Genomic DNA, 8,356 nt, shown 5'->3' with positions numbered 1-8,356 from the left:
TTTTTTTTGTATTTTTAGTAGTGTCGGGGTTTTGCCATGTAGCTCAAGCTGATCTTCAACTCTAGGGCTCAAGTGATCCTCCTGCCTCGGCCTCCCAAAGGGCTGGGATTACAGGTGTGAGCCACTGTACCCAGCCAGTACCATGGGTTTTATTTGTTTGTTTTGTTTTGTTTTTTGTTTTGAGACAGGGTCTCGCTCTGTTACCCAGGCTGGGGTGCAGTGGCCTGATCTTGGCTCACTGCAACCTCTGCCTCCCGGGTTCAAGTGATTCTCCTGCCTCAGCCTCCCAAGTAGCTGGGATTACAGGCATGCACCACCATGCCTGGCTAACTTTTGTATTTTTAGTAGAGACGGGTTTTTGCCATGTTGGCCAGGCTGGTCTCAAACTCCTAACCTCAGGTGATCCTCCTGTCCCGGCGTCCCAAAGTGTTGGGATTACAGGCGTGAGCCACCATGCCCGGCCGGGTTTCTTCTTTCCCTGCTCTTTTTCACTTCGTGGTAGACACAGCACCCTTTCCTAGTGAGCCCAAACACAGCCTCAGACTCTATCTCAACACTATACCCAAAGCAACCAATATCTCCCACCTTGGCGTTGGAACCTGAGCCAAAACTCTTCACAATTCCTGCTCCAAGCAGATGGAGATAGAAAAGCGCACTCTGAGCATTGAGTGATTTGCCCAATGTCACACGGGAACTCAGGCACACAACCCTCCTGACTCAGCCAGCCCGCTTCCTGTGGGATCCTGCCTGGTGTGAGCCTTGAAAGAAGGTCTGTCCCTCAGTGGAGATTTCCACTCCAGGCAGCAGCTGCACATGCACATGGAGAAGAAACAGACTCGAGGTCACAGCAAAGCCAACAGCACGACCGCTGACCCAGCTCTCGGGAGTGGCACACAGACAGGCGGGAGGGCTCAAAGCCTAGCAGCCACACTGTCCACCACAGAGATCGCACTGGGCTTCACGGTGTCCTACCTTAAATATTAGGTTGGTGCAAAAGTAATTGCAGTTTTTGTCGTTGAAAGTAATATATTGGGACCAGGTGTGGTAGCTCACGCCTGTAGTCCCAGCACTTTGGGAGGCCGAGGCAGGTGGATCACATGAAGTCAGGAGTTCGAGACCAGCCTGACCAACATGGTGAAACCCCATCTCTACTAAAAATACAGAAATTAGCCGGGTGTAGTGGCGAGCGCCTGTAATCCCAGCAAGTCAGGAGGCTGAGGCAGGAGAATCACTTAAACCCGGGAGGCGGAGTTTGCAGTGAGCCGAGACCACACTATTGCACTCCAGCCTGGGGAATAAGAATGAAACTCTGTCTCAAAGAGAGAGAGAGAGAGAGAGAGAGAGAGAGAGAGAGAGAGAGAGAGAGAGAGAGAAAGTAATAAGTAATATATTAGGTGTTCAAAGATTAGACACAATTAAATCTAATAATGTGCTCAAGTTGACGGCCACTCTCAAATGGTGAGAGAGGTGAGGTGTTTTCCTTCTGGGGATAGGGATCAGGGTTGTCTTGGATGGTGAGACAAATGGCTGGCAGCAGTCTAGGGAAGCCAGAAAGTGGAGAGTAAATCCTGATGTGGCCATTATTCTGCCAGCTCAGCTTTGCCTAATGAAGGGGAGAAAATAGGTGGCAGAGAACTAGCCGCTTGTTTGCCATAGGAAGGTACCTAAAGGCTGTCCTGACCTCTAGGGGCCTCTTGTGATATGAACTTCATCATTTTAGGGAGCTGACCTTGGGGTCATGTGCTCACCACGCCAAGACTTTCACATGCGTTATCCTAATTATTATTCACAGAATAGTCCTGGGAGGCAGGTGGAGTTATTCCCTCTGATCAGATGCTGCACTGGGGGCTTGGAGAGGTGGAGTTGCACTGCCTGACCCTGGCTCTTAGCCACTGTGCCATACTCCACGGGCTGGCAGACACTGTGAAGCGGAACAGAACAGGGTATGTGAGTCACCTGACAATCATTAAGCACGTTGTAGCGAGCAGTAGGTCTGGGTAAGGTGCTGGGAGGCAGCATGTGGGAGTCCCAGCCTCAGGTCACTTGCTGAAAGACAGAGGTGCACTGGAGAAAATGTGGCCTCGGAGGCAGAATCACGTCAGTGAATACCTGTGTGACTCACTCACTTGAGCTCAGGGCCTACAAACAGGTGCAGTCAGCAGTTTGAAAACTTTTTTTTTTTTTGAGACAGTCTCTGTCACCTGGGCTGGAGTGCAGTGGTGAGATCTTGGCCCACTGCAACCTCCACCTCCCCAATTCAAGTGATTCTCCTGGCCTCAGTCTCCAAAGTAACTGGGACTACAGGCATGCGCTATGACACCTGGGTAATTTTTATATTTTTAGTAGAGACAAGGTTTCACCATGCTGGCCAGGCTGGTCTCGAACTCCTGACCTCAAGTGATCCCCTGCCTTGGCCTCCCAAAGTGTTGAGATTACAGGTGTGAGCCACTGTGTCCGGCCTGAAAACTTCTTGTCCAGCACAAACTCCCATTGTACAGGTGAGAAAGCTGAGGCTTGGAAAGAATTGACTTCCCCCTTGTCACCACGGCCAGAGAGTGGTGGGATCAGGACTGGGATCCTCCATGGGGTCCTGGTCCAGTGGATACCCCTGTGGTCCACGAGAGAAGGTATGAACTGTGATGGAAGGGCAGTGGTGGGCCACCTGAGAGGAGGGTCCTGGGTGGGCAGAGGCATCCAGGCACACCAGATGGAGAAATAGCTTAGGGCACTGTGTCTCGCTGTCTGCAACAACTCCCCACGGGAGGGATGGCAGCGGTCACGGCTGTACCTGTGAAGTCCACCACCTGGGCTCCAACCTAGCCCTGCCACTCTCCAGCCAGTGGCTCTGGGTGAGTCATGTCACCTGCCTGAACCTCCTGGACCTCAGCACTTCCCTCTCAAGTGACGTTATCCCACAGCCCATTGCCTGGCCCTTAGTGCCCAATTTCACCAATATGACCAATTATGACTGCTTATTTATTTCCATTTGGAAATTTACTTTTTTTTTTTTACTTTTTTTTTTTTTTTTTGAGATGGAGTCTCGCTCTGTTGCCCAGGCTGGAGTGCAGTGGTTCAATCTCGGCTCACTGCAAGCTCCACCTCCTGGGTTCACACCATTCTCCTGCCTCAGCCTCCTGAGTAGCTGGGACTACAGGCTCACGCCCAGCTAATTTTTTTGTATTTTTTAGTAGAGACGGGGTTTCACTATGTTAGCCAGGATGGTCTCCATCTCCTGACCTCCTGATCCGCCTGCCTCGGCCTCCCAAAGTGCTGGGATTCCAGGCATGAGCCACCGCGCCCGGCTGGAAATTTACTTTTAATTCCTTTTGGTTTTCCCCTTCTCTGACGGCTCCTTCTCTAGAGGGTCCTGCCCTGGATGAAGACAAAAGCAGATACTCCCAGGTACTCTGGGACACACCCACGCCTCCCGTGGGTCTGGAAGTGGCTGAAGGAAGAGTGAGTCTGTGGCTGATCCTTTTCCTCATCAGGAGTCAGCTCCTTGGAACCTCCAGGGATGTCTGGAACAGTTGCTGCTTGCAGAACCAGCTGGAAGGGAAATTAGAGGGCAGATGTGGCCATAACGGAGGCTGCAGCAGTCAGAGCTTCCCCGCAGTGTAGAGGGACAGGTGCCACACCTGGAGCCCATCAGCCCCATGTTCAAATCCCAGCGCCATCACTGCCTGCCTGTCGAGTGGATGTGATTCCTCCCATGGTCGGCTGAACTGGCTATGGACAGCAGCTGTCCCACGCGGGAGCCCAGGGGAAATGGAAAATATCTCCGCCCCAGGCCAGCTTCCCCTTCTCTCCCAGGCCCCGACCTGCCCTTTAGACTCAGGAGTCCCTGCTTCACCCTTTGTCCGGAACCTTTGAGAGACAACACAACTCTGATAACAGCAGTTCCATGGCTGAGAAGGGGTTGTCGTGGGGACAACGTGTTCCTGCAGCTAAGCCTTAGCCTCTTTGCCTCTCCTCAGAATGCTTCAGACCAGGAAAGGGGAACTTGTCACTTGGGACTTACAGGGACACTGTTTTGAATGTAAACGCTCCCAAAGAGCCTCTGCCTGCTTTAGGGAGGAATGTTTGTTTGGGTTCTATGAATCAGAAACCTACTCTACCAATTTCAGGTTTAAAAAAGGATGGGTCACGAGGCTATGGAGATGTTTCTTTTGGTTATTAAAAATATGTTAGGCTGGGTGCGGTGGTACATGCCTATAATCCCAGCACTTTGGGAGGTAAAGACAGGAGGATTACTCGAGCCCAGGAGTTGAAGACTGGCCTGGGCAACATAGTGAGACTGTGTCCCTACAAACCTACAATTTTTTTTTTTTTAAGACGGTCTCATTCTGTTGCCCAGGCTGAAGTGCAGTGGCATGATTTTTGCTCACTGCAACCTCTGCCTCCCACGTTCAAGCGATTCTCCTGCCTCAGCCTCCCAAATAGCTGGGATTACAGGCATGCGCCACCACACCTGGCTAAGTTTTGTATTTTTAGTAGAGACAGGGTTTCACCATGTTGGTCAGGTTGGTCTCGTACTCCTGACCTCAAGTGATCCACTCACCTCGGCCTCCCAAAGTGCTGGAATTACAGGCATGAGACACTGCACCCGGACTCTACAAAATTTCTTTTTTAAATTAGCCAGGTGTGGTGGTTCCTGTAGTTCCAGCCACTTGGAGGGCATAAGTTGGGGGTGCTGAGGCGGGAGGATCCCTTGAGCCCAGGAGGTCGAGGCTACAGTGAGCTGTGTTTGTGCCACTGCAGTCCAGCCTGGGTGACAGAGCAAGATCCTATCTCAAAAAAAAAAAAAGTTAAAAAAAAGAAAAAGTTAAATCCCAGAAAACCCAATGACACTAATTTAAAGGAAGATTTGTTGGTTCATGTAACGGAAAGTTCAGGGGTAGCACTATGATTTGGGTAGGGGGTGTCTGTCTCCAGCAAAACTCATGTTGCAATTCGATCCCCAATGTGGCAGTGATGGGAGTCGGGGCCTAGTGGGAGGTGTTTGGGCTATGGAGGTGAATTCCTCATGAATGGCTTGGAAGTGCCACCCTCTCACTAGTGAGTGAGTTCTTGCTGTCACTCTCGTGAGACTGAATTGGTTCTCCATCTAACCCATTGCTGTGAGAGTGTGTTATTATAAAGCCATGATGACCTTCAGGTTTTCCCCTGTTTTGCAGTCTCCCTTCTGTTTTCCCTTTTCCTGAATGTGGTGATGCAACGTGTAAGCCCTTGCCAGAAGTCAGAGCCATCCCTTTAAATGTCTCAGCCTGCAGAATTATAAAATGAAATAAGCCTCTTTTCTTTATACATTTCCCAGTCACAGGTATTCTTTTATAGCAACACAAAATGGACTAAGACAAGTAGCGTGGGTTTCAGGTGAAGCTTGATCCAGCCACTTAGCTCTATCACTGGGATCCAGAATCCCACAGCACCTGCTCCTCTTTCTATATAGATGTACTCCCAGAATGACCACCCCACATCCAGGTATCCATGACCTTTTAGCTCAAGTAGCTGAACCAGCAGGAACATCCTGTGTCTCTTGATTCACATTTCTGAGGGAGGGAATCCAGTACCCAGGTTCATCCTTTTGGGGCATGCATCTGAAGTCGTGTTTGTGGCCAGTGAGTGAATGGTCTCTCCTGGGTCCGGTGTCCGTAGCTTGTTCAGTCATCAGTGGCCAGACCATGTGGGTCACGTGCCTCCTCCACCTCCTCAGAGACAGGGGTCTGAGAAGGGGTCACAAACATGTCAGTCACCCCAATACCTTCCCAGAAAAGTCAGGACTCAGCTGGTGAGTCTCCAAGGACCCCGTAACTCCTCCCTGGTCGGGAAACCACCCAAAGAGGCCTATTTTGGTCTTAATTTGTAATTTTGGGAGAATTTTAAGTTTGGTTCTGGTGAGAATTTTTTTTTTTTTTTTTTTTTTTTTGAGACAGAGTTTTGCTCTTGTCACCTAGGCTGGAATGCAATGGTGCAATCTCGGCTCACTGCAACCTCCACTCCCATCCGCCTCCCAGGTTCAAGTGATTCTCCTGCCTCAGCCTCCCGAGTAGCTGGGATTACAGGTGCCTGCCACCATGTCCGGCTAATTTCTGTATTTTTAGTAGAGACAGGGTTTTGCCATGTTAGCCAGGCTGGTCCTGAACTCCTGACCTCAGGTGATCCACCCCTGTCAGCTTCCCAAAGTGCTGGGATTACAGTCGTGAGCCACCGTGCCCGGCCCTGGTTAGAATTTTTATGCCTGGATATTTCCTGATGTTTTGTTTCTGGTTCATTCAGGAGGAGAAATTCAGACTTCGGTTCAGGAAATGGTTTTAATCACTGGCCCCAAGAAATCGGCCAACAAGTACATGTGTCCACCATCAGGTGGAAAACCCAGAATCATTTTCAGATGGCTGTTAACCAGCGGCAGGATGGCTTCTGCAAGCAAACGCTGTATTATTATTTTTTTATTTCATACCAGGAAAAGGGTTTTATCTTCAAAACAATGTATCCACGTCACTAATCGGTCTGGAAGAACTTGTTTGGCCAAATTTAGAACCCACAATAAGGTCAGAGAGAATAAATTTAGAACTGAACTCTGAGCTCTCAGGACCAGCAGTTCCGTTTGGCACTGTGTACTTGCTAACTCCATCTGCCACCCTGAGCTTGACTGTATTTCCCCTTTACCTCCCAGGTCCACCAGAATTTGCAGGATAACGTAGCCTTGGAGACTAAGACCTGGCATCTAAACCTGTCTTCACCGTTTAGAAGCTGTGTGACTCTAGGAACGTGTTTCACCTCTCTGAGCCTTAGTTTCATCTTTTAAAGAAGGATGGAGGGTAATAATAACATCTTATAAAAGAACACGTTACAAAGATTGATTAGATTTTTTTTTTTTTTTTTTTTTTTTTTTTGAGACAGAATCTCGCTCTGTTTCCCAGGCTGCAGTGCAGTGGGGCAGTTACAGCCCACTGTAACGTTGATCTCCTGAGTCTAATCAATCCTCCCGCCTCAGCCTCCTGAGTAGTAGGCATGTGCCACCACACCTGGCTAATTTTAAAAAGTTTTATTTCTTAGAGATAGGATCTCACTCTGTTGTCCAGGCTGGTCTTGAACTCCTGGGCTCAAGCAATCCTCCCATCTTGGTCTCCCAAAGTGCTGGGATTACAGGTGTGAGCCACCTCACCCAGTTCAAACATTCTGATTTCTGTCTCTGAATTTGAGTACTCTAGGAACCTCATATAAAAGGAATCATACAATACTTGTCCTTGTGTAATGGGCATGTTGTCTTAACATAATGTCTTCATGGTTCATCCATGTTGTCACATGGGTCAAAATTTTCTTCCTTTTTAAGGCTGAATAATATCTCCTTGCATATATACACACCACATTTTGTTTATCTATTCATCTGTCAATGGACATTTGGATCTCTTGCACCTTTTGGCTATGATGGATAATGTGGCTATGAATATAGATGTACAAATATTTGTTAGAATCCCTGCTTTCGCTTCTTTTGGGTATATACACAGAAGTTTGATTAAGGCATTTTATGGAGGCTGGGTGTGGTGTCTCACACCTATAATTCCAGTACTTTGGGAGGCCGAGGTAGGAGGATCACTTGAGCCCAGGAGTTTGAGACCAGCCTGGGCAACATACTGAGGCCCTGTTACTACAAAACAACAACAACAACAACAACAACAACAAAAAAAACAATTAACCAGGCATGGTGGTGCACCTGTAGTCCTAGCTACTTAAAAGGGAGGCTGATGCAGAAGGATCCCTTGAGCCCAAGAGTTCAAGGGTGTAATGAAGTATGATCGCACCACTGCACTCCAGCCTGGGCAACAGGTAAGACTCTGTCTCTGTCTAAAAAATGAAAAAGATATTTACCGGCCGGGCACGGTGGCTCACGCTTGTAATCCCAGCACTTTGGGAGGCCGAGGCGGGCGGATCACAAGGTCAGGAGATCGAGACCACGGTGAAACCCCGTCTCTACTAAAAATACAAAAAATTAGCCGGGCACAGTGGCGGGCGCCCGTAGTCCCAGCTACAAGGGAGGCTGATGCAGAAGGATCCCTTGAGCCCAAGAGTTCAAGGGTGTAATGAAGTATGATCGCACCACTGCACTCCAGCCTGGGCAACAGGTAAGACTCTGTCTCTGTCTAAAAAAAAAAAAAGATATTTACCCTATGTTTGGCATATAGTAAACACTTAACACATTGTAGCCAATAAAACTAGTATTAGAAAAATACTGGGTGAAATTTTTAAAGTGCAGATTTAAGAATGAGATGTCATTTTTGCCTGTCAAATTAACAATAACTAAGATGGGTCTCTCTCTCTTCTCTCCTGTTTTTTTTTTTTTTTTTTTTTTTTTTTT

General features: G+C 48.5%; 1 protein-coding gene and 1 long non-coding RNA gene across 3 annotated transcripts in view; one reads left to right on the top strand and one right to left on the bottom strand.

Annotated features, from left to right (window-relative positions):
- RIPOR3 (RIPOR family member 3) overlaps positions 1 to 8,356 on the top strand; it is a 106,797-nt gene that overhangs the window by 27,089 nt on the left and 71,352 nt on the right. The window lies entirely within an intron of this gene.
- LOC108539454 (uncharacterized) overlaps positions 5,281 to 8,356 on the bottom strand; it is an 8,042-nt gene continuing 4,966 nt past the window's right edge. The window contains exon 3 of the long non-coding RNA XR_001888368.1: positions 5,281 to 5,723. This is a non-coding gene — a long non-coding RNA (uncharacterized LOC108539454). The remainder of the gene's footprint in view (positions 5,724 to 8,356) is intronic.

This window comes from Rhinopithecus bieti, unplaced genomic scaffold (genome assembly GCF_001698545.2).
Source record: "Rhinopithecus bieti isolate Rb0 unplaced genomic scaffold, ASM169854v2 scaffold_15834, whole genome shotgun sequence".
In the NCBI taxonomy this organism is placed as follows: domain Eukaryota; kingdom Metazoa; phylum Chordata; class Mammalia; order Primates; family Cercopithecidae; genus Rhinopithecus; species Rhinopithecus bieti.
This window is presented reverse-complemented; position numbering and strand designations above follow the sequence as displayed.